Source organism: Delphinus delphis, chromosome X, assembly GCF_949987515.2.
Source record: "Delphinus delphis chromosome X, mDelDel1.2, whole genome shotgun sequence".
NCBI classification, from domain to species: domain Eukaryota; kingdom Metazoa; phylum Chordata; class Mammalia; order Artiodactyla; family Delphinidae; genus Delphinus; species Delphinus delphis.
Window position 1 is genome coordinate 111,600,113 of NC_082704.1, and position 26,209 is coordinate 111,626,321.

At 48.6% G+C, this 26,209-nt stretch overlaps 1 protein-coding gene across 1 annotated transcript in view; it reads left to right on the top strand.

Annotated features, from left to right (window-relative positions):
* Positions 1-1,486: 1,486 nt before the first annotated feature.
* Positions 1,487-26,209, top strand: part of RAI2 (retinoic acid induced 2) — a 59,957-nt gene continuing 35,234 nt past the window's right edge. Inside the window, exon 1 of the mRNA XM_060002927.1 lies at positions 1,487-1,837. The gene's annotated coding sequence lies outside the window, so the exon portion shown is untranslated. The remainder of the gene's footprint in view (positions 1,838-26,209) is intronic.

The following is a 26,209-nucleotide window of genomic DNA, read 5'->3' on the forward strand; positions in this document are numbered from 1 at the left end:
TGGTTTCTACCACACTATGCTTGCAACACGACAGGGTTAGAGTAGAACCTTTCAAACACAAGTTCAGGTGCCCATACTAATCATGAACTTGCCAGACTGCTCTCTATGTACTGTACCCTCTGGCCACCCCAAATTCTACAAGAGGGAAGTCATAGCCACTACTCATGTGAGTGTTGAAACTCAAGGAGGTTTGAACACGCAAAGGACAGCTAGATTCAGACTGCTCTCAGCTCTGATTCAAGTAATTTCTTCTCTGCCCTTCTCTCTCAAATGTCTGCATCCTGTTTTGATTACCAGAAAAAAAATCTTTTCACCTTTCGGGATTAATTAAACCAGTGGAGTTGCTTCCTTTGCCCTCTTAAAACATTTATAGGATTTAGGTTTTTTACTTTGTTTTAAAATGATCAATACTGCTACTGACACCTATGATTTATTTACTGGTTAGCGACCACATAGTCATCATCTCTGTAACGCCAGTTCTTAGCCCAGTGTCTGGCAAACACTGGGTGCTTAATAAATGTTAACATTAACAGATGAATCACCTTAAAGGCAAGTATGCGGAAATGAGATTATGTCTGTAGGCTAATTTTGTCTTTAATAATCTCACCCCTTGTGAGAAGGATCTCCGACCTGTATCACAATTGGCATTTTAGGAGGTGGTCGCTGGGCCCTCACCACCTCTCCGGCCTCCATCCACCAGCCACTTCCTCCCTCCTGGGCTATGTTCTCTCTCCTCTGCATCCTGGGGTCTGAAATGGTCCCCAGCCCGCCGGGAGGCAGCAGGGTCCCCGCTCCGCCGGCTCTCCCCGGCGTCGGCCCCGCCCCCCGCGCCCCGGCACCCCTTCCACCCGCCACCCCGCGCCTCCGACAGCCACGCCCTCCCCGTGGGCGAGATCACCTGTCCCTCCTCCGCCGCCGCCTCCTCGGGTACCCTTTCGCCCCCCTCCTGCTCCCCCTCCTCCGCCACCTCCCCCAAGCCCTCCCCTTCCCCGCCTCCTCCCACCCCTCGGTGTATATAGTAAAGGCCGGGCGCCGCACGCAGACACACTCGTCTGGACACAGGCGCACACACGCTCACGCACGACCGGCAGCAGCGGCGGCGACAGCAGCTCGGTGACAGCGGCGACGGCAGCTCCCACCGCTGCGCACCCCCTTCAGGCGGCCGGCGGCGAGGCCAGACCGGAGAGTTCCCGCACCCGCGACCACCCCTTGGCTTCCTGGAGGCGGCGGCCGCGATTGCAAGGTAGCGGCCGCGACGCCCCCGTGCGGGCCGGGGTACCCCCCCCCGTGCCCTCCCCGCGCGGACCTGCCACCGGGACGCAGGGGGCGCGCCGGGCTGGGCGCGCCTGGCGGGGCCCGGCGCCCGGGGAGGGGCCTGCTCCCGGAGGCAGGACGGCGCCCGGAGGCCGGGGCCAGCGGGGAGGGCCGGGCGGGGGCGGGGACGCGAGCCGAGGCCGCCACCCGCGCGGCGTCCCCGGGCCCCGCTCCTGCTCCCGGCGCCGCGCACTGGCCGGCGGGGCTGGGGCCGGCCGGGGAGGCGGCGCCGGGCGGCGGGGCGGGGGCCCCGAAGTGGGTTTCGGGCCGCCACCGGCGCTGGCACCGGGCGCAGAGGGCGGCGCGCGGCGGACTCCGCGCCCGGGCATCGCACCCGGGCCGCCTTCGGCTCTGCCGCTCTGCCCTGGCCCGGAAAACCCGGCGCCTTCCAGGCCCTTCGAAAGATGGATTCTGTTGACGTATCTGGCGGCCCTGGCGAGCAGGGTGGAAAGTTGGGTTTTGCCAGATCTCACTGGGCTCGTCTTTGTGACGCTCGGCCAGCCCCGCATCCTTCCGGAGCTGGGTGAGTGTGCGTCGGCGCCCCGCGAGCCTTCGTGCCCCCCAATGCCCAGACCCGGGGTGGCCGCACCAGCTCGGGCTTTCTGCCATGTTAGGCACCGAGCAGCCTTCTCGCTGCATTTTTGCGTGCGTTTCAGCGGTGCCTTTTGCTGCGGAGGGAGTTCTTGCCTTCCTCCGCGTTGGCTTTTTCGGGGTTGGGGTTATGCTCTGTGTGTTTGCTTGTTTGCCGTTTAAAGCCCGACTATTGTTCAGGATAAGCTCCGCCTGGGTGGGGAAATGGCATCCCACCACAGTTGCCGGCGAGGGGGTAGAAATGTTGCCAAACAGCTGCTGCTTTGTTTTTCCCTGTCAGAAGTCCCTGGAGTGGGTTTGGGGCACGACGGATGGATGCAGAGAGGGATGGGGCACGGAAGAAGAAGGTGGCTGTGGAGGAGCGAATTGTCACCCACCCCAAGGCACGCAGTCAGCTTCCCTCTCTGCCTGCCAAACTTTTATGAATATTCCTTTTGTGATGGGGGAAGCTTAATGAATTCAGCCCAGTTTTCCAGGGAAAAGCAACCCGGCTTTAACAATGGTTTGAGAACTTAATCAATGAGAAAGGCAGGGGGAGGAGGAGGAGACGCTGACACCGTATCGGGGATGTGGCTGCTTCTTACAGAGTCAGGTAGGGGAGAGGTGGGCAGGGCAGGGCGCAGCGCCTGCGTGGCCGCGTTGCCGGAACTGTCAGCAGCTTTTACCTGTGCCCGCTGGAGCCACCCACCGTCGTTAGCCACCTCACGGTCTACCCAGAACTCGGCGACGGGGCTTGAGGGGCCGCTCGCGGCAGTGCGGGGGCGGCCCCCCTCATCTGGCGTTTTTAAGGATGTGTAAATATTTTGCTGAGGATAAGTGACATCAACAGAATGATATTCCGCAGAGCCCGGGTGTGCAGCGATGATAAATAGATACGGCCAAACAAAGTTTTGATAACCGCGGATTCTCAGGCTGGCTCTGTTTCATTTGGGTCTTTGTTTTTGTTGGTTTAGCATTATCTCTCATCCTCTAGTGCGAGCCCTTTATTTAGCTGATTCTTGGAAGCTGCTCTTTAGAACAGAGAGAAAAGCAGCCAGCAGGGAGAAAACAATTCTTAGCCTTGCGTGCATCGGGCAAGGTTTTGTGTGCTTTTCCCAAGGAATCTCCCACCGTTTTCTAGACGACTCTCTTCCTCCTTTTGCGTCATCAGAATCGTTTGTTGATTGACCAAGAGACTTTTGATAACTTTGAAAATGTGTTGTGATATGCCTTTGTTCCAGTAGAGGGGTGGCAGCATGGGAGGAGGGCAGTGGGGCGCCTAGTGAATGGGAGCTGCTCACCCGAGCAGCATCATGTCCCTACCCACTGTTTTGTCCTCGGTGTTTTCTTCTCAAAGGGGAACACAGGGAGCTGTGCTACTTTCTGAAGGCGGGGTGGCTGGAAGGCTATAAGCCCGGTAGCATCCCGATTTCTCTGCCCCTTGGAAGCCCAGAGAAGCCACCTACCCCCCACCCCACACACAATATCCTGTGAATGGGCGCTTCCGCCTCATTCTGACAGATGCCCACTAGAGACGTCGACAAGGTGGCCAGGCACCACGAGCCAAGTCAGACTGGATCTTGGGGTACTGGCTGCTTTGGCACCAGCCCATGGTACCATTCGGCCCGCCAGAGAGGTCCTTTATCATGCAAAGAAGCCCCAGACCTCCACAGGTGAGTTTTGGCCCAGGAAAATCTGCCCGTCTCAGGAACAAATGAGAAAACAGCTTTCCAGGTGATGCCAATTGCCAATATGAGAACTCGGTTGATGGGCATTCTGGTCAAGAACTGTAAAATAAATGAATAAATGTCTTGTAGCCAGAAAACAGAGCCACCAAGACAGGACCCCTGAAATGGAAAAAAATAAGAAAAGAAAGAAAGAAAAAGGCTGGAAGGTGTGTGACGAGGTGTTGCTGGAAGCGCTATAGCACCAGAAGACCAATATAGCCCTAGCTATAATGACCTGAAAACTAGATAGGACTGGTCTTCCCAGAACCATCTGACCCAGAGTGGAGGTATTCTGTGTGTGCAGACATCCACACACAGTGTGCTCTGAATGTACAGGAAGAAAATAGCAAGTGTCTATTCTCTGGCTCCTCCTGTAACCTTAGATTCAGGGAAGGAGGGTAGTGGAGGGAAATAAGTCAAGAAGGAAATTAACATTTGTTGTTGCCCTCTGTCTGCCAGACACTTTACATGTGGGAAACCATGATGTAACAGAGGCATTATTTTACAGATAAGGAATCTGAGGCTCAGAGAAATTTCCAGTTGAGTGTCTGATTCCAGACTTCGGTGGTTATGACTTAAAGGGGCAACATGTTCCTCTACCCTTCCCCCAAGTCTCTTATTTATTTCTCCTGGAGACCGGAGTCCTCAGCCCCTACCAAATATAGTACCTAACTGGGGGAGGGGGGCACCAGTGAGGCAGCCCAGCCACCCAGGGTACATGCTTATGTGCCAAGTAGATAGACCCCAAATAGCCCTTAACTATTTCAGATGCAAAGACTGTGCCTTTTCGTCTTGGAATTCCCAACACCCAACCGTTGCTTAATGAATGAGCGTTGAGTGACTAAATGATGGAACTGATGGAGTGAATGGTGGTGGGAGGGAGCTGTAAGTTATTATCAAGGGAGACCAGCAGGGAGAAATCCAGAGATTTGTGTTTGGTTGGGGTCTCGGAGCGCCTGGTGTCATGCTGCAGTTCTAGCCCTGGGTAGTTCCAAGCCGACGAGCCCATGTGAGATGAGCGTTAGCGTTCCCACCTTATACACGAGGAAACTGAGGATGAGACAGATTAAGTAATTAGCCCGAGGTCTATGGTGGGCCCAGAGGGTAGGTAAGGTATTTCTGACTCTTAACCGTCTCAAATAAATAAACTCTAAATAAAGATAAGGTGGGTTCTTGCTCCGCAACTGCACCATCAAAGCAAGTCTTTTAGCCCCCTTCCAACCAGATGGTGGCCTTTAACCCCCTAGAAATTCTGGGGCCACTGGGAGAGCCAGGATTTGAATCCACATATGAGGTGTTTCTGACTCTGCTGCCTCCATGATCAGAATGTGAGGGGGACCTCAGAGAATGAGGCTCTTGAGGAAGGGGAAAGATGGCTAATTGCGCTCTCCCGTGCACAAAAGCCTGCGTGGGACCCTGAATTAAGCTTGATTTGGGGATCAGGGTGACATCCTTGCTGCAGAGTTGGCAGCGCTTGTCTCTGGAGAATGCCTCTGATTGCCGCTTCTCCCTCCCACCTGACCGTCTGCCCGGATGCCCATCATCTCATTTTTACCAGACTCAAGGCGTCTCCTTTGTGGCTCGCGATTTCTGATGAGCCTTTCAAGGCTGCCGCTCTGCTGTGTTCTGACGGCAGCTGCTGAGGAGGTGATTTGGGCGGCCACGTTAGTACTTCTGGATTTCGCACATGACCCTCCTTCTCTCTCCAGCCAAGAACACTCATAGGAACACACATGCACGCGCAGACGCAGGCGCACGTAATTGGATCATGTTTCTGTATCTGCTTCACCAAATTAGATTGCAAACCCAGAATTGTTATTGAAAGAACATACGTGACTTTGGTGATCTTCTGTCCCAGCCCCTGCCTTAAAGAGATCCGAAGAGCTAAGATACAGGCTGCTCAAGCAGCAGATGCCTTAAGTAATGATTGTACTCGCCGGCCTTGGGCAGCCCGCAGCCCCGCACCATGTCGGCATGGGCCCTGGGCCTTTCGTAAGAGCCCATTTTAATCTCCGCTTAGAGGTAGGGCTGGGCTCCTAGAACATCCCAATCCTTGCAGTTCCCATTTCTGCTGTAATTCTTATCGCCCATCCTGCTCTCACACGTCACTGTTCTTTCCACAGCTTTTTTGGTCTTTCAGCCCAGCACTGTCTAATAGAACTTTCTATGATGACGGAAATATACTATACCTGCACCATCCCGTATAGTGGCCACTAGTCTCATGTGGCTTTTCAGCAGGTGGAAAGGTGGCTAGTCCAAAGCAGGGTATGCTATGACGATAACATACGCACAGGATTTCCAAGACTTAGTACAAAGAAGGAATGCAAAATAGCTCATTAATAATTTGTATATTGATGACATGTTAAAATGATAATATTTTGAATATATTTGTTAAATAAGCTAGCGTTAAAATTAATGTCACCTGTTCCTTTTAATCTTTTTAACGGGCCCACTAGAAACTTTAAAATTGCATACGTATTTCTATTAGGCAGCTCTGCTCTACCAGCCTGTGCCTTCAGCCTCATAGCACCTCCAGAAGTTTTGGGGGGCATAAACGCCCTCCATCCCCGTGGCAGGTGGGAGGCATGGGACTGACTCAAGAGCCACAACAGTCTGGCATCAGGCGACTTTGATTATCAGTAGCTAAGGTGCCATTTTGCGTGTTTGCTCAGTCACCTTCCGTGAGGAACGTGGGCTCCTGAAACTGAATGGAGATGAGAGAGCAAGACAGGGGTGGGGTGGGCAGGGCTGGCCGTCCTTTCCTCCAGCCCAGGCCAGTGTCCTTGCCCCCTGGAGAGCTGTCTCCCTCCTGAGCGACTGATTTCCTTGACACCTGCTCTAATAATATCCTTCCCGGGGATGTGTGTTTGGAGAACAGTGTCCCCAGTAGGCAGCCTTGTGCTGAGCGTGGGTTATTTGGGTCTGGGGCCAGTCTTAAAGAAGAGAAAGGAAAAGAGGGGGACGCACATAGTCATTTCCTGACAGCTTGATGAAAACAAGAGCAAGGGAATAAATGCAGTTTCTGCGAGAGAGACAGGATGAACGCCAGGAAGGCCAGTTTTACACACATGTGGTACCACCGATGAGGAGCCCTGAGCAAGGGGCAGCTCAGGAGGGCGGGGGAAGGCTCACAGCAGGCACTGCGGTCTTCCTGGGCCCTACCCTGGGCCCTGGGCATGGCCCGAGGAAACAGAAAGAGCTGGAATAATGAACTTGGGGCTTCGGTGATTTATAGGTCAGGCGCCTGTGGCTCTGGCTCCTGAGGGGGCTGCCCCCACAGGGGACCCTTGGCTGACCTCCTGGAGCTCCTCGGAAGGAGCTGGTTTTGTTTCCCATGGCAGAAGCAGACTGTTTACTGGAGCACAGGAAGAATCCGACATTCTGGCGAAAAATAATTCATTAACAGCCAGGGTATTACCAGTTCCCTGGAAAAGCTCCTCCAGCTGCACTGTAGCAACTGTTCTTTCTCAGCAGCGGAATTGGGCCTCACTGGCAGCCAAGGCTGGGTATGCTTTGGCGTTTTTGTCATTGCTGTTATTTTTGCCTTTGTGTGTTTGCCTACTTTGGCCTTATAATTCACGGAAAGGAACGGTGGCCTGGAAGGGTCGAAATGCTATAGCTGTCAGCCATTCTTCCCTCCACGGTTTTAGCCTGGAAGCTCTAGGCCAACTCTAGGAACACGCTTTTTTTCCTGCCCGAAGCCCATCCTCATGCTGGGGACACCACACAGCCACACAGAATGTTCTAGAACTAAAGGAATTTTAGAGAATCTCAGCACCTGCTCTTAAGACTTTATGGAAACAATTGACTGAAGGACTCCCACACCCACCTCACACACACACACACACACGCGCGCGCACACACACACACGCGCACACGCGCACACACACACACACACACACACACACAGTGGGGCCACAAAGTGTGTGATTCATCATCCCAGTTTTGAGGGTATTTGGAAAGCCGTGCAGGCATAACCAACAGAATGGGCTGCATGTTTTGTTCACTAAAGAATGATTGAATCTATAGTAAATAAAATAGAATGATTCAGAAAGCTTTTTATGCTCTGGAAAAATCTGCTTAAAAAAAGGGGGGCTTTGTCTGCTTGTTTGCTTTTTAATGCCTCATGCTCAGAAATGTGTACCCAGCTAGCAAGAAATGGGAAAGAATGGCATTTCCTTGGTTTAGTTCTTTAAAACACTAATTGCAGGTTAAGTAAGATGCAGTGTATTGATTTTGGTTTTGTATGGAATGTAACTAGATAATCATTTTATTTTATGAGATATTAATTTCCATCCATTTAGACTGATGAAATATGCATTTAAAATGCACCCTGCCTAGCTCCACCATCATCACAGTATTTCTTTAATGTTCCCAGATTCAGATTGAGAACCTGTTTCATTTATTTGGAAAGGAGTAAATATGTCCTTAGTAAACATATATGTAAGCCAACCTTAGATTTCAAGGAAAATGGGATTTTCCTCCTTTGATGACTGCCAAAGATACAAATATCGAAGGCCAAGCGTATTTGCCTTTATCTAGAGCATGGTTTCTCCACCTTGGCCCTGTTGACATTTTAGGCCAGGTCACTCTGCTGCGGGGCTGCCGTGTGCCCTGTAGGCTGTTTAGCAGTATCCCTGGCCTCCACCCACCAGATGCCAGAAGTGTTGCCCCCCTCCCCACCCCAGTTGTGGCAGCCAAAAATGTCTCCAGATCTTACCAGATGTCCCCTCTGGGGCAAAATGGACCCTGGTTGAGAACCACTGGTCTAGACCAAGATTTAATAGGTAATTTGTGGCTTTTGGAAATTTTCAGTTTGAAATAATAAAAGACACAATTTCCCCCTCTGAATTACATGTACAATTCATGGGGGTGATTAATTAACAGTTGGAAGTGGGTCATGTGCCTGATTTAATTTTAAAGAGGGTGGAAGGGTCTATGAGATTGTATAAGAGATTATACAGAGATTTTTTTTTTTTTTTGCGGTACGTGGGCCTCTCACTGCTGTGGCCTCTCCCGTTGCAGAGCACAGGCTCCGGATGCGCAGGCTCAGTGGCCACGGCTCACGGGCCCAGCCGCTCCGCGGCATGTGGGATCTTCCCGGACCGGGGCATGAACCCGCGTCCCCTGCATCGGCAGGCGGACTCTCAACCACTGCGTCACCGGGGAAGCCCCAGAGATTTCTTTTTAAGTCAGGTGATCAAATAAGTCATAGGTAATTGGGGGGCACATTGTAACAACTAACAGCTTCTCTGTTTCTTCATGAAGAGAACAGGTTTATTTCTCCCCAATTTCTTTTTCATATGCACCTGATTCCAGGCATGCCTTCAAAGCCACCAGGCATCTTCCTCTACCCCACCCCCTCCCCCCACTGTCATTTCTCCTGTAGCATCTTAAGCCTGAGCCAATTAATTTAGCCCTTTAGTGTACTTGGGAGAGCTCTGCTCATAACACTGTAATAGACTCATTTCAGATTGTAGCAGCGCTTTACCCACCACTCATTTGTGTGTTTTCCAGCACTGTTGAGAGAGAAAGTCAATGGTGAGGAGATGGAGAATTTTTCAAAATTATTGGACGTTCAAATTCAGGTGGGCCTCACCACCCCTTCCGGTTTTCCCCCCTCTTACACACATTTATTTCCCTGCAGCAGTTCTGCTTGGGAAAGAGAACGGCAGCAGGGCTCCTTCAGCCAGCTCGGTCCTGGTAATGCCTGCAGTCAACAGTAACAGATGGAATGCTGCCGCTGGATGAGCCCTCGGCCATCTTCTTACTGGTGGTCCCTGGAAAGGCTAGAAGGGGGGTGGTCACGCCTTCACGGGGAAGGTGTCATGGGGTTGAACCATTCCCTGCCCATCCGTGGAAATGGGATGGGCGTTTGGGGGACAGAGAGAGAACAGAGAGGTGGATTGCTCGTTCCACAGGACAGTGTCCCAGGACCAAGGCTGCCCTGACAGTCGTTGGAGGGGGATGGGTGTTGGCGGGTGCTCAAGGGTATGGCCAGGTGCTCAGTGCAGACATCACTGGGGGCCACTTCATTTTGCAGCCATCCAAGGCAGGCCGACCTTTTCTAAAGAGTGTCCGAAGGAGTTCCAAGTGTCGATTGTAGAGGGATTCCTTTGCAGGCGTAGCCAGTGAGGAAAGATGGAAAGGTGTGCATGGAGGGGTTGGCCAAGCCAGCAGTTAGACCCTCAGTGGTGAGTTCTAGCCTCCCTCGAAGAGTAGTTTGACTCTTCCTTGTCAGCGTGAAGGAAGAGGCAATGCGCTGGCAGACATCCACCGAGTGCTGGGTCCAGGCAGATAAATAATTGATATGCAGCACGTGACTCTTGGTCATTCTGAATTGCCCAGCCCTTGCAGGGTAGGATTTGGGTGATGGCTGCAACAGTGGGAGAGGAAGCAGGATCATAAATCTGGGCTTTGGAGGCCAGTTTTGTGGTGCAGAGCCCACTGGGGCCACCACTGTGTGCTGCAGAAGCCAACAGACAGGTCCGAGTGGTATGTTGTTCCTCAAAATAATGGCAATGGAAATGGCTGTGAAAAACATTTAGACCCTTGTCATAAAAATGCAAACAGTCTTCCTGCTATAGGGAAAAGCTAAATAAACTCTATTGCAGCTGTATTAAGTAGAAACAGATTTGAAAATCGGGTGTTTTTTTTTTTTCCTGAGACACTTATTTATAGCAGGTTGGGCAAAGGCTGCCACTATCTTTCGCGACTCCGGAAGAGTGTTTTCCAGATGGTCCTTGCTGTTTTTCTCTTTATTAAGCTTAGCTGAACACAGCCTCTCTTGGAAAGGTTCAGAGAAACTGGTGTTATTTTTTTCAGATTACAGTGGCCGTTGATTGGCCAACAAATCAATGGATGGGAATGGATTGAGCCTGTGCCGATGAATTTCCTTTTGCATTTAAAAATAAGAAAAATGTCAAGGAAAGCTCAAAATAGAGGCGCTATTTCCACTGTGTACATTGAAGCTTTGAAAACCATTCAGGACTGCATTTTCTATTAATTTGCATTTGCATTTTTTCTCAAATAATGCCCTCCTCTTTGCTAAAACTCTGCAGTGTTACCGTTTCCTTTCCAACATCTAAACAATGTCCAGATACATTTCAGATTGAGCAATTAGCTCTGGCTGCAATTTCCTTTTGTGAAAAAAAGAAATCACTAACCCGCTAGACTAAATATGAAATTATTGAATGTGAAAATATCAATATTTGTTCTAGGATCCTTTGTGGCTTACTTGCATTTTAAGAAGGCTAGAAGAGGCTGATTCTGCCTGGCCTTTCCATGTCAGACACACCTGCGCCAGAAACCTTAAGCCTTGTTTCTGCTCTTAGGAGCTGGGCAGTTGGGTTTGGGGTCATCAAGCCTGATTCTTACAGCCCAAACTGCACAGGGAACCGTTTTGGAAAGTCACATAAACCCGTGATCCCTACAGACCGGGCTTGAGGACTACCACGCCATGTGGGACAAAATTTCTACCCATGCACAGTTAAATGGAAGAAGAGTGAAAATGTACTCAGTCTCTTTTTTAAAGCTAAACCTTTTCCATTTTACAGAGCTTCCCTTTATTCTAAAATGGCCTTTCCCACTTTTCTTAGTGTTAAAGTCTCTTTTATGAATGATGACATTTGTAGTTTAACATCTTTTTTTGACAAAGTCGGAAGTTGTCCAACTCATGTTGGAGCCTCCTTTTTTTTTAATGTTACTCATCCAGAACATTAGAAAGTCTGGGATTCACCCAGGAGGCCTGAGTAGATCAGGAAAGGGAGGCTTTGTTATGATTTCTAAGCCAGAGAACCCAACCTGAGCAAGGGTCCTGCTGCCAGTCCCTTACCTGACTCTTCTGACCCATTACCCACAGAGCTGGCTTTGTCCAGAGTCCATGTGAAGAATGGAAATGCTTCTCCAGAGGAGTTGTTTTTCATTTTTTTTTTTTTTTTGGCCACACTGCGCCGCTTGCAGGATTTTAGTTCCATGACCAGGGATCGAACCCGGGCTCCCTGCAGTGGAAGCGCAAAGTCCTAACCACTGGACTGCCAGGGAAGTCCCTCCAAAGGAGTTTGAAGGGGAAAACTGGCCTCTTGGACATGATGTCTGAGCATGCAGCCTCAATGCCGGGAGCCTGGACCCTTTATCCCTGGCTCCCCATGTCAACTCTGCTGCCAGTTCACATAGGCTCGACCCACCGTCCTCCTCTCCTCAGCCCTGCCCACCGCTGTCGGGAGCACAGGCCTCAGCATGGCTCACCTGGCAGGATCCTCAGTCTCCTTACTACTCTGCCCCACTCCTGTCTTGCTCCCCCAGCTGCTCTTCCTCTCGCTAAAGCAACCCTCTAACTTCGTCACTCTAGCTCAAGAACATTCAGTGACTCCCTATTTCCTAATTAGAATAAAACCCCATATGAAGTGCTATTCCCATTTTCCCAGCCCATTCTCTCCCTCATGACTGCTCTTCAGCACAGAGGATGTTTCCGGGTTGTACAGTTGCTCTTCGCTGTGTGTGTGTGTGTGTGTGTGTGTGTGTGTGTGTGTGTATGTTTTATTGAAGGATAGTTGATTTACAATGTTGTGTTAGTTTCAGGTGTACAGCAAAGTGATTCAGTTGTATATATATATTCTTTTTCAGATTCTTTTCCATTATAGATAATTACAAGATATTGAATATAGTTCCCTGTGCTATACGGTACGGCCTTGTTGTTTATCTGTTTTATATACAGTAGTATGTATCTGTTCATCCCAAACTCCTAATTTATCCCTCCTCCCCCTTTCCGCTTTGGTAATCATAAGTTTGTTTCCTATGTCTGGGAGTCTATTTCTGTTTTGCAAATAAGCTCCTTGTATCATTTTTTTAGATTCTACATATAAGTGATACCTTATGATACCTGTTTTTCTCTGACTTACTTCACTTAGTGTGATAATCTCTGGGTCCATCCATGTTGCTGCAAATGGCATTATTTCATTCTTTTTTTTGGCTGAGTAGTATTCCATTTTATATATATATATATATGTGTGTGTGTGTGTGTGTGCGCGCGTGCATGCATGTGTGTGTGTGTGTATGCATGACACATCTTTATCCGTTCATCTGTCGATGGACATTTAGGCTGTTTTCATGTCCTGGCTATTGGCAGTAGTGCTGCTGTGAACACAGGGGTGCATGTATGTTTTCAAATTATAGTTTTGTCTGAGTATGTGCCCAGGAATGGGATTACTGAGTCATATGGTAATTCTCTTTTTAGTTTTTTGAGGAACCTCCATACTGTTCTCCATAGTGGCTGTATCAATTTACATTCCCACCAACAGTGTAGGAGGGTTCCCTTTTCTCCACACCCTCTCCAGCTTTTATTATTTGTAGACTTTTTGATGATATCTCGGCTGTGTTTTGTTTGCTTTCTTTATGGGGGGAGGTTTGCAAGAAGGTTACAAGATCTCTCGGGCATCTTTCTAGATGAAGAACACTGAAGCCTTGAGTCTAATGTAATGGCCCCTTTCCATGGATTGTGACATTAGTGGTTTAAAAGGAAAAAGGAAAAATCTCCACACAAAATGAGGCTCTCCGACTTCAAGAATTGTAGCCTTCCTACAAGTCTTCTTCAGTGCTGCTTCTGGATTAGAATGCCCCATTTTTTGACCTGCCAGCAGATGGGTATTGCTTCAGGATGGCACTGCTGGCTTGTCCTGCTGAAAACAGAGCCACTCCCACAAGCTTCGAAATTTGCAGTCAAAACGTAGTGAAAGGAGTCCATCTTAGCCAATGCAGATTGTCCATTCTATTAGAAAATGTCTCTGATGGTTGCTTATAAAATCATAGTAGCAAGAGTATTACCTATTATTTATCAAGTTCCTTCTATAGCCTGGACAGTTGTACCAGGCGATTTACATTTATTATTTTAGTTCCAGCTCCATAGCGGCCATATGAGGTAGGTGGATGTTATGAGCTTTATTTCATAAAGGAGGAATCGGGGGCTCAGAGACGGTTAGTAACTTACACAAGGTCACACAGCTCAAAGGAGGTGGAACTGGGATTCTCTACAGTGTGGTTCAATAGAACTTTCTGCGATGATGGACATGTCCTACGCTGTCCGATATGGTAGCCACTAGCCGTAAGTCGCTATTGAGCGCTAGAAATGTGACTGGTGTGGCTGAGGCCTGACTTTTTAATCTTTTTCTTAACCATTTTTAACTGTACAGTTCAGTGGTGTTAACTACATCCATACTGTTGTGCAGCAATAACTACCATCCATCTCCAGAACCCTGAGTCTCTGTCCTCATTAAACACTAACTCGCTATTCACCCTCCTCCCAACAACCCCTGGCAACCATCCTTCTATTTTCTTTTTTCTTTCTTTCTTTTTCAGTCTCCCCTTTTCCCTCACATCCCAGCCTCTGGTAACCACCATTCTACTCTATGTTACTATAAATGTGGTTTTGTGGTTTTTTTCAAAATATTCTACATTTAAGTGAGATCATGCAATATTTGTCTTTCTGTTTTAAATGTAAATTACCACTTGTGGCTAGTGGCTACCATACTGGACAGCGCAGCTCTAGAGCGTGCTTGCTTCCCTGTGCCATTCTGCCCCTCTGCTCTCGCTTACGTGCACCTCTCCTGTAACACCCAGCCGCTTTGCGCCTCTCTTCCTCCCTCCCAGCCCGGCACAGCTCCTCCCTTTCTTGGAGGCCCGTAGACCAGTGGTTCTCAAGCTTTAGCGTGCATTAGAATCATCTGGAGGGCTTGTTAAAACACAGATTCCTAGGACCTGCTCCCCGTGCAGGCCTGGAGTGGGGCCCAAGAATTTGCATTTCTGACAAGTTCCCAGGTGCTCCGGGGCTGCTGGTGCTAGGATCTTTGGATGAACATTATCTATCGGGGCTTAAGGACTAATTCCTGCTTCTTAAAGTGGTGTGGCCTGGGGCTTAGCTGTTACCTCCCGGTCCCGCAAGGAGCAGTGGTTGCTGGCTCACATCAGCTGGGAGAATCCGCCTTCCTGCTCCTGTCCTGAGGACCTGGCCCTCTGTCAGTCCCAACTTTACTTGTACCACTGTTAGCTTGGGTCACTCCCTTGTCAGCTGTTCTGGAGTGCCTTCATTTTAACTAGGGGCTCCTTGGGAGGGGCTGGAAAGCCTGGCAGGGGGAAGGAAGAAGTATAATCTCTAGGAATTGCCTAACCACGTAGGGCAGGCCTGGTCGGAGAGGCCCATTTACTGGCCGAGCTGCTGTTCTCTGCAATTAAACGGTGGCAGAAAACTTAAACAGGAAAGAAAAAAAAAAAAGTGAAGCAGGTAAGGCAGACAGGTGACAAAGCTGAGTCCCCCATCCTTGTATCTTCACCCTAATTAAGGTCTTTGTCCATTTTGGAGGGCAAAGGACAAATGCCCTGGGGCAGGATTGGAGGTGAAGTGGTGGGAATGGCCAGGGGGCCAAGAGAGGTCCCTGGAAAGCGTGCTGTCGTGTTGGCCACCTTGATTCTTTTTTTTTTAAATATAAATTTATTTATTTATTTATTTTTGGCTGCATTGGGTCTTCACTGATGCACGCGGGCTTTCTCTAGTTGCCGAGAGCTGGGGCTGCTCTTCGTTGTGGTGCACAGGCTCCTTCTCACTGCGGTGGCTTCTCTTGTTGTGGAGCGCGGGCTCAGTAGTTGTGTCTCGTGGGCTCTAGAGCGCAGGCTCGGTAGCTGTGTCTCGCGGGCTCTAGAGCGCAGGCTCAGTAGTTGTGGCGCACGGGCTTAGTTGCTCCGCAGCATGTGGGATCTTCCCGGCCCAGGGCTCGAACCCGTGTCCTATGCATTGGCAGGCGAATTCTTAACCACTGTGCCACCGGGGAAGCCCTGGCCACCTTAATTCTTGATCTAGCTTTCATCGGTGCTGAGAATGTTGTTCTTGTTAAAAATAAATACACATGTAAAGAAGTAGCTGCTAGGCTGTTCTTCTTATGAATATTTGTAGAATAAAAAAATCATTTTTTTTCTAAGTGTACACATATCCATATTTTCTCCCACAGAACCTGAGCTTTTTTTCTTTTCTTTCTCTGTTTCCCCCTCTTTGTTTTGTTTTGTGTTTTGAGAGCAGGAATCATGTGTCTTTTTTTTTTTTTTTTTTTTTTTTTGTGGCTTGGTCTCAAACCAGCATTCATTCTCTTGAGCCAGGCAGCACTTCCTAAAGTTCATTTTAATCACCATCTAGGACAACCCAACCCTCCGTGGCTCCTGGCAGTATGCTCCGTAGTACTTAGATGCTGATAATATGTTTAATTAAAAAAAATTACAGCTAGGCAACTTTCCCCGTTTGTCCGTTTCCGAAAGCAAGTCTTCAAAGGCATGAACTCAAAGCCTCATTTCTCTTATTTACAGGGGTCTGTTCCCGTTAATCGGTGGTGAAATGTCAAATTCTTGTGCTTTCAGTACTTCCCTCTTGTTTTTAATCACCACCACTCATCCCACCTTCCTCTATTCAACTGGACCCACTCTCACCTCCATCTCGGACGCTTGGAACACAAAGCTCTTAATCCCCCGACTGTACGGAAAGCTTCTTCCCTTCCTTCAGATCTGTTGCTTTCCCCCCTCTCTGGGATGGCCAGTGCCAAGTGCTCCATTCCTTTTTCCACTTCTGTGGGTGCGGTGGAGATTCCAAGTTCTCCAAACCCATGATGGAGCTGACAGGACAGCATCTGGACAGGAATTTAATTTACATGCTCTCACTTAAACTGCACAGTAATATTTAGAAACAGCTGTTTTCATTTGCAGATGAGGAAACTGAGGCGGCAGAAGGGCAGGTTACGGACGACGAGCAGAAAAGGTGGGCGGGGTCCGGATCATAATGGGTCTTGTAAGCCTTGGTAAAGAACTTGGACTTTATCCTAAGCAGTTTCACAGAAGCCAGTGACATTATTTACTTTACATGTTTTGTTTTTCTCCCTAGTGGAGAATGAACTGGGGCGGGAGGGAAGGTAGACCAAAAAGGCTCCTTTGCAGAAATCCAGGGAGACCAATGGCCTTGACCTTGAGCTGAAGCGGCATGGTGGCTGTGAATGGGGAAGCAAGTGGCGGGATTCCAGAAGCATCTAGGAGGCTGACTCTGTGAGACTTGGCAATGGCTGGTAGAGTAAATTGTGACAACAGCCTGGTTTCTCTCGTTTAGGCCCCTTGATGGGCCAGGAGCGGGGGGAGTTTGGGTACCTGGCTCCCACCCTCCCTTTGTAGCCAGGGATGGGGCGGCCCAGATATAGGCGAGTGGTCAGAAAACCTTGGCCCTGGCCCACGTAATCATATGAGCACCCAGTTCTGAAGGGAATATGATGAAAAGAGTGAATGAACCAGAAAATGGGGGAAGAAAGGAGACCTGACAGACACAGTCAACAGCAAGGAGCACCTTCAGTCAGCAGCTTTAAATACACTTTCCAAGTTCATATGCTTTAAATAGGTCAGAATTTGTAAGCACTGGGGGACATGGGTAATCCTGCTGGTTCAGGCTTTGACTGGGCCCAGCTGGTAGAGAGGAGTTTGGCTGGTGGCCTGCCACCAAGGTGACCAACTGTTCTGGTTGGCCTGGGATTGAGGGGGTTCCTGGGACATGGGACTTTCAGCTTTAAAACCCGGCAGTCCTGGGCAAACTGGGACAAGTTGGTCACCCCACCTGCCGGGGGAGGAGTTGCAGTCTGGACAGCCAGGCTGATCAGGGCCAAAGCAGTGGAGACTCAGTTCAGCCTGGGGACTCGGTATGGGGATGCCACCACAGAGCAGAAAGGGAGCTTGGGAATGGAAAAGGCAAGAACATATCCCGAGCCCTTTCAGATAGCTTCTCTGGGTCTGCATGAAAACGCTTCTCTTAAAATAGGAGGCTGAGCGCTCCATTCTGCTTTCCTGGAAACTAGCCTGTGCCTCGTGCTCCTTAAAATCCTGCCCATGTGGGGATTCAGCCGGGCATTTCCAGTGAACGTTAGGTGAGTGAACAAATTCTCTGGTCCTGCTGGCATCCTGGACTTGCAAGTCCTTAACCAGACGTGGGAAGAGTTAAACTGGGTCCTGGGTGAGCAGAACACTTTCTTTACATAATGTGTTCCTATGTCCAATATAGTTAGAAAGGCCTTTTTATGTTTTTAAAAGCAGCAAAATGCAGAATCATTTGTAGCAGTAGAACATTCAGATCTTCATTTGCAAAGCGACCATAGCCCTCCATTATTCATAACCCTTTTGAAACCAAATGACAATTTTTTTGTCCTCAAAACTTCCCTTCCCCACCCCCATCCCAACTATTTCTCTTCCAAAATAAACCTCAGTAAATAAGCCGACTGAGTGTCCCAAATGGTAGGACAGAGGAGCGCTTGGAATAGGAAACTAACGAAACAGCTCTTTCCTTTGAAGGCCTGGCCTGACACAAGCCTTCCACTCCATTCAGAAATGCAGAGAGAAATGGAGGGTGAGGTGACACTCATCTGCGGACACCAGTGATACCAGGGAAAGGTATCAGAGTCCATTCTTGTGGTGGACAGCAGCAGCAGGAATAAGGAGAAATTCCGTGCGGGGAAATAAAAGAGAAAGAGAAAAATAGAGGAAGATGTGAAAAAAGTAAGGATGAGATTCCTCAGGCCACAAGGCTCAGGTAGCATAGGAGCGAGAAAGGACGCAAATGGGACGTGGGTCTGTGGAAGGAGCCTCCAACAATAGCCTGTCTTAAAATGAGTCGGAGAGTGAAAATGAGCTTTGTCGTTTCCCTGTGCCCTTCTGGATCACTTTCTGAGGAGTGGATATTAGTTGTAGCAAAATTGCCTACAGTATATTCTTTCCCAAGCATAAAGGACTTGGTGGGTAAAAGCTGAAATGATAGTATCAGCATTTTAAAAAGGTTTTCTATTTCACATACACTTTAAATAGGTCAGAATTTTTAAGCAGTGAGGGGATAGGGTTTATTCTTTTATTAGCAAAGTTTGACTTCTAAAGCCACTTAGGTGGATGGGAGAAGTCCTAAAAGTTATCCATCACAGATTTTTATTTTCAGATTTTCATCTGAACTCCTAACATACATACAGGAAAGTGCATGTATTATTAAGAGCAGTGCTTGAAGACTTTTCACAAACAGCACACTCACATCACCAGCATCCTGGTGGAGACAGGGGACCACACCAGCTCCCCAAAGCCCCCTGTGCCATCTTCGTTACCGCTCACCAACAGTAACCACCATCTTCCCACAGCACAGATGAGTTTTGTCTCACACAAGACTTTTTCAAGCAGAGCTTTGTGTATGAGTACCAAAAAAAAACCAAAACAAAAAAAAAACCCAAAACTCCCCGTAATTATTTTAGGGAGGAGGGCAGAAATTCTGTAACAGTTTCCTTTCTCTAGCTGCTCTGAGTTAGGCCTGTTAAACAGGAAGTTTCTGAGCTGGGGCCCTGATAGCGCAGGGCTTGGGGCAGACTGGTCTCTGCTGCCCAGAACGATGACCAGGCTGCAAGCCAGTTGCCTGCCCTTGGCACCACCTCTGCCAGAGGCAGCCACCGAGCTTGCCTTATCTGCCTCCTTAAAGCCTCTGTCAGATCTTGCCGTGACACGTGTCTGGAGGCACTGGGGACAGCACAGCAAAATGGCCGAAAGTTCCCCGAACGTGTTGGCCTTCTGGAAAGGAAGGCCAGGCACCACTGAAACAGCTTACCCAACAGGCTCATTTTTCTCCGACTTCCAAATGAGAGTGTGATTGATTAATTTCGCTTCCTGGTAGGTTTCGATGTGCTTTCTGCCTCCTTTTCTTGTTGCTGCAGGAAGCAAACAGGATGAATGCAGGAATAAAGCTATGGAACATACATCGTAATGTTTCTGGAGCGGCATCAGAAAAGGACTTATTTGTTCTCCTGGGTTGTGTAGTGCCGAGTGATTGAATGCTCGCCAAGCTGTCAGTTTTATGAAACAAATTCCCTAACCCCCTTGGCCCAGAGCTTTGCTCAGCCTGAGATGGAAAAGAAATAACTTTTAATAGAAAACTCATTGCTAAAATCTAAGATAAGATTTCAGAGTTACTTCTCTCCTAAGAATAAAATGAAATATTGAAGAAAGCATTTGATGGGGGACTCTTAGGGAACGTTATTTCTCAGTTCTTGGTTAACAAACTATGTTAATAAAAATATTTAGACCTTCGTGATGCATAATGCATATTTATTCCTAGTGAGCTGGCCTGTTTGTATACACAGATGTTTCCTGTGGTCCTTCTATCATTGCTTCTACTTTTTCTGAAACAATATTTCTAGCAGGAAACAGAATCTTATGTTAAGATCCTAAGTCCCTCACAGACCCTGTTAGTTCGAGCGAGGATATTTCCATTTCCGTATTTGATATTGGTGGGGGAGGGGCGGTAGGAATCTTCTTTTATTCAAAAAACATGGAAGATAATGCATCGAATCTACCGTATTGAGACATTATTAGACAATTATTCCTTGGCTTCTAAATTAGACCTGGCCGATTTATCCGGGCACATTCATTGCTGAAGGGCTGGATGGCTTTTCGGTCTCCGTTCTCACTGTCAGAGGCACCGTGAGTAATGCCTACCCTTTCATACAAACCTTAGGTGTGTTTGACTGGGTTTTGCAGATTTTCCAAGGCATTGTTCTCACAGAGCTGCAGTTTCCTTTCCAGCACCACGAATACTGTGGCAACACAGCTCACCAGCCCAGTTGCTCTGCCAGTCTACGCAGCACTTGGAAATCAATTAAAAATAAAATCCATAGGCCAGCGTGCTGAGGAAGAAAATGAGACTTTACACATCAGCACTTCTCAAAAAAAAAAAAAAAAAAGATGAACCTGTCTTAATAGAAAAATGGCACAATGCCCTAATGAAAAATTAAGCTTCAGGACTCAGTCCCTAATATCTCAGTGCTGAGCGTGTATTTCCTCCTGTGGCTGCCCCTGCGAGTGAATTCTGAAATAATCAGGCAGTGTGTTGAAATAAGATATCATTCCGCGTGACTATAGCGGTGAAGCATCAGCCTGTCTGGCTGACTTGTCAGTTACTGCCTGGATGCTCGCAGAGGAAGGTTCTGGTTCTTGTGAAGTTTATTTTTCTTTAACATTTTAGTAAATGTGTTTCTCTATGATTATAAAAGTAATAATACTTATTTTAGAAAAGTTACAAGTATAGAAAGGTGACAAGAAAAGAATAAGTATGATTGTTTTTGGTTCTTGTCCTTAAGAGTCTTTTTTTCCTGTGTGTATGTCCTTTATCTTCTCCAGGAGTTTGGAAGATATATTCCGCAATTCAAAGTGTTCTTGTGCTTAAATCGATTCCCACCCCCACCCCAAAACTCTGTTAACATACATTTCTCTAATTATCAATATTAAGAATGAAAAGCCATCTGTTTATTACCCCTCATGTGTGACAAAAAAATTTGGCCTTTTTACTCCCCGCTCTTCCACTGTCCCTTCCCACCTCACTTGTTCACTGCCGTATCCCAGCACCTAGAACAGCGCCTGGCACCTAGCCAGCTGTTGCCTGATAAATTTGTTGAATCAAATCAGTGAATGAGTGGTGAGAGTTTATCCTCACATTACTTCCAGGAGGTGAGCACTGACTCCTGAGGCTGACCTCTTTCCCCTCCTTCCTTTGCTGCCTCTCCCGACCAGCACACTTAAGCCATGGGTCCCACGGCTGTCTGTTGGGTCTGCTTGCCCTGGTCATCCACGTGGGGAGGCAGTGAGGGGTGGCAGTGAAAAGTGCCCAGCCTGTGGAGTCAAACAGACCAAATCCCCAGGTCTGCAGATTGCTACATAATGGGGCAAGAGTCTTAATCTCTGTGGGCCTCAGAGATGCCATCTGTAAAATAGGCAGTGATAATACTTTCCTGACAAAATCAGTGACAGGTATGCGTGATATTTGGTACCCAGGCTCCAAAATCTCTAGCTCCTCGGATTGTTCCCACTTCTTTTTCCAATGACAGCAGAAATAAAGAGCCCATGCGCCCCAGAACACTGCCTTTCTCCTTGCTTTTCCAGTCATTTCATCTAATGAGCATAGGAGACTTTCTGATGAGTTACCTTTTGCTTCTGTGCCAAGTAAATCGTCAATGGCAAAGAATCAAGTGGGCTTTCTGAGGATCTGTGCTTCCCCTGCAGCACGTGTCTTGGCGTGTTGTTATTGTGTGTCTACCTAGCTGACTCCCTCACTAGACAGTAGATGGGTGGGCCTTCCATCCTGGTATCCTCAACCTAGGACCCACAGTGCTGTAACTGAGGAATCACTCAATATGTATTTATTAAGTGAATGAATGAATGAATGACTAGTATCACGTTGTACACATCTTGCCATATCTCAACCACACCTGTGGGCTTTCTATAATCTCCTGGATGACAAAAGTAAACCGAACTATACAATTAAGTTTCTAGCCCTCTGGATCTCTAGTGTAAGCTTCTGACAGACAGACGCAATACTTACTGGTTCTGCAGAGAGCCAGCTTAAGGAAAAAAATTCTAGTTCCTCTTAGTTCCCATGATTAAGTCCATGGATTCGCTGGCTGGCGTGGAATTCCTTTCGAAGAGGAGAGATGATACCGTGTGCACGGTAAAGCTCTTGTCTGTAGCTTTTAGTTTGAGTTATGTGTGTTGGCATCTCCTTCACACGGAATCTGATGAGTTGGCATTTATTTTTGACAGCATCTCAAATCTTGTGAAAGTCAGAGCTGGGGGCTGATGATGTTTTTTAGTAATATCTCAGATGGTGGCAGAACAATCTTGATAATAAAAAAGAGACGTTTAAAAAGATATCCCCTTAGAGTTCTTCCGGAAAGCTAAAAGTTCAGCAAAGAGCTTTGGAACTTTCCAGAACAAAGGCTTCCTGAGCATTGGAATTTTGCAGACTGGACACAAACACACACACACACACACACACACACACACACACACACACACAGTCTCTGAGGTGTGTTTCCTCTAATTCACTGTGACAGCACTTGCTGGTTAGTCCCCCAAACGTGTTTTGTTCATCTTCCCAGGCACCCAACTAGACTACATTTCCCAGCCTCCCTTGCAGGTTTATGTGTGGCCATGTGACTAAGTTCTGACCAATAGGATGTGAGTGAAAATGATGTGTGCACCTCTAGTCCAATCATCAAAGCTTTCCAAGTTTTCCTCCGTACTCTTTTCTCATCCACTGGCTGTCTGGGATGGAGCAAAGTCCCAGGGTAACCGTGGAAGGAAGGTAGCTGAGCCTCCTCTGCCTGGAGAGGATCACTGTGTGAAATGGAAGTGCTTGAGCCAGAGCCCTCACCCTAGACTGTTCCATAAACAAGAAATAAGCTTCCGTTCGTGAGCCACTGCAAGTGTGGAGCGATTTGTCAGGCAGTTTATCCTACCTTAACTAAGTCATACTCTATGGATATTAAAAAAAAAAGAATAGCCAGCAGTGTTCCAAGGCCTTTTATTTGCCAGGAATTGTTTACGTTAATAATAATCCTTTCATCAGGCTTGCAACGTTACCCTCATTTTACAGCCATAGGTACAACTCCAAGTGGGAAGGGGGTGAGGATTTTGTCCACAACGATGGTCCTCAGAGCTGGCACAGAAGGTGGCATTGAGTAGGCTCTCAGTGAGGCTTGTTGATGATGGAGGAAAAGAAGGCTCAGCGAGGCGGAGTCACACGCCCAGGGTGCACATCTGGAAAATGCTGGACTCACTATTTTATCCTGGTGTGCCTGGCTTCAAGGTCCAGCTCCCTCTGAGTATCTGTAACCCAAGACTTTAAAAAGAATGGGTGGGGAGCCAGCGATGGGCCCTTAGAAGAAAGGTTTTAGTCTCTCATCTTGTATTTCGGATGGGAAAAAGTAACATATTTTAAAAAAGAAAATATTATAGACATCTAAAACAAAGAAAGGAACACCCTCTTTAATCTTACCAGAGAAAACTGGTACAAGCTTGGTTTTATTCTTTACGTTCTGAACGTATACACACATTTAACAAAAGGAAATCCAGGTTCTCTCCCGCCACGTGACCTTTTCCCTTATTTTCCCCTTAAATAATTTCTTGGCCATTATTTCCATATCAGGACATACCAATCTGTATCATAGTTTGCAATGACTGGTAGTACTCTGTATTACCAGCAACAATCTGCGATAGTTAACCAGTTCCCTCTTGGTTATCATTTAGGTTGCTTCAGTCTTTATAACACAAAGGAGCTGTGACCAACATGCTTGTGCGTATCTCTCGGGTAGAATCCTAAGAGGGGAGTTGTGGGTACACCGACAGGCACGTCTCATTGCCTTCTGTGCGTGGAGACCTATTTCTGCAGAAGGTCCAGATGGTCAACAGATACTGAAATGGACTCGATGGGTTTAGTTCTTCAAGTGAAGGTAACAAAGAACAGTGGAAGAAAGGGTTTCTAGCATCTCAGAATGTGGCAGGTATGCTCCAAGCCCGTGACAGAGATTAACAGTGAGGAGGCCCTGGCACCCCATCTACCCATCTAGAGGCGGTGGCCCCTGCTGGGCATTGGCTGCTTTCCCTGCCACCTTCTGGCAATGAGGTCAGCATTGTCTGCAAGGCCAGGGCTGATCTGGGCCCCAGGGAAGATACTACCCTGCACAAAAGTGAAGCAAGGCTTCCTTTTGGGGGAGGGGGCAGTGGCCAGTAGGCCAGGGAGAAAGGGAGGAGGAGGGTGTATAGACATCGCCGCAAGGTTCCTGCCGGGGCTGAAGCTGGAGGTGACAGGACACTCATTCCTCAGGACCAGACGTAAACCTGATGTGCCTGGACAGCTTTCGGGGCGAGCAGGCAGCTCCAGGCAGATGTCTTTGTGGGCACAGCTGTGTATGCGCTGAGACGTCCTGTCCGTGAGGGATGTTCCCGGAACGATGGTGATGATGATAATGATGATGACAGTGGCCTTGGTTGGCAGCAGGAGGAGGAAGATGATTACCCGGACGGCGCTGGGGCCTTCAGAGCTGGACCTCTGAGAAGGGCTCCTCCCCTCTGTGTGTGTGTGTGTGTGATCCCGTGTGCTGTGAGCATCTGCTGTGTGTTGGGGGGGGGGGGGTCTGTGCAGTGTGTTGTGTATGTGAGTGTGACGTGTATGTGTGATGTGTGCAGTGCTCTGGGTGTGTGTGACCGTGTGGGCTATGTGGGGTGTCCCAGTGGTCGTGTGTGAGTGGGCTGTGTGTTTGAGGGGGTGCCCATTAAGTCCCCCGAGGCATTAGTGTGGCCTACTGGAGACTCCACGCTTCTCACTTTGAGTTTTTCCTCCCGTCTCCCCTGTTTCCTGTGGCAAAGATGCCAGCTTCCCCCAAGAGAACCCTCTTGACCTTTCTGTCCCTTGGGAGGCCAAGCTCTAGGGAAGCACTAGTTCCTGCTCTTCCTGCTGGTCATTGCATCACCTGACAGAGTTAGAGAAAGGGACACAGTGTCCTCTAGAGCCGTCTCTTTTTCTTCTTTTTTGTACTTACTGTTCTCTTTTACCTCTTCACTGAGGTACATATAACATATAAAGTGCACAGAGTGCACAAATCTGATGGCTGTTTACATGTGTAGCCACCCCTCAGATCAAGACAGAATCCGCCTCCAGCACCTCCTAAAGTCCCCTTGTGCCCTTTCCCAGTCAGTATCACCCAAAGGCAACCATGATTCTAACTCCTGTCTCCATAGATCCGTTTCATCTGTTCTAGAACCCCGTGGTGTTTTGTGCTTGGCCGCCTTCAGTTCACACAGTGCTCTTGAGACCCGTCCGTGCTGCCGCGTGCATCAGCGTTCACATCTTTTTATTGCCTTGTAGCATCTCATTGTATGGATGTATCACAGTTTGTTTATCTGTTCTCCTGCTGACGGACATCTGGGCGGTTTCCAGTTTGGGGCTATTGCAAATAAAGCTGCTACGAACATTCTTGAACATGTCTTTTGGTGGCCATATGTAGAGCTGTCTTAATGTTGCCTGTGAGAGCATTTGACAAAGATAGAGCTTGCAGAAATCAAACAACAACAACGAAAGCCCCAACTTACTCCAGCAGGTTTCCCAGGAAAAAGGAAGCAGTCGACTTGCTGGCCTTGACTCGGACCACTCCTCCGCCTTCGGGAGAGCGGCAGGCCGTCTGGGCTCAGACTCTGCTGCAAAACAGGATCACCTCTGAGGACAGCACTATTTCCGCAGCCGGGTTTCCCAGTGTAAAAGTTACTCCTTAGGGGTAGCTTGGGTAAACTTGGGTCTTTGAACGGGCCAATGGCTGCTGCAGGTTCTGTGGGCTGTGCTTTGGGCTCCAACGCCAGGATTTTCCTACTGGGAGCCCTGTAAGGCTGGGTCCAGACAACTTTGAACGATGCCCCAACTCACTCCGAGGGAGCTGGGACCTGGGCAGCAGCCGGCCTGCTGCCTGACCCCGGGGCACAGGGAGGGACTTCAGGGAGCGAAGAAAGGAACCAACCGGCCTGCACCTGCCCAGTGGCCCTTTCCGACGCTCTGGTTTCTGCAGCACCTACCCTCTAGCCACGCTCTCCAATGGAAGCTCTGGGGTGACCCCTGCGTCCCTGGCACTCCATCCACCTGCCTGTCTGCACACCGCCATGCCCTTCCCCCAGGGCTCTCCGCAGCACACTTCAGGGGCCCCGGGAGCATGCTTGGCCCAGAGGCAGAGCAAGCAAGAGGTGCT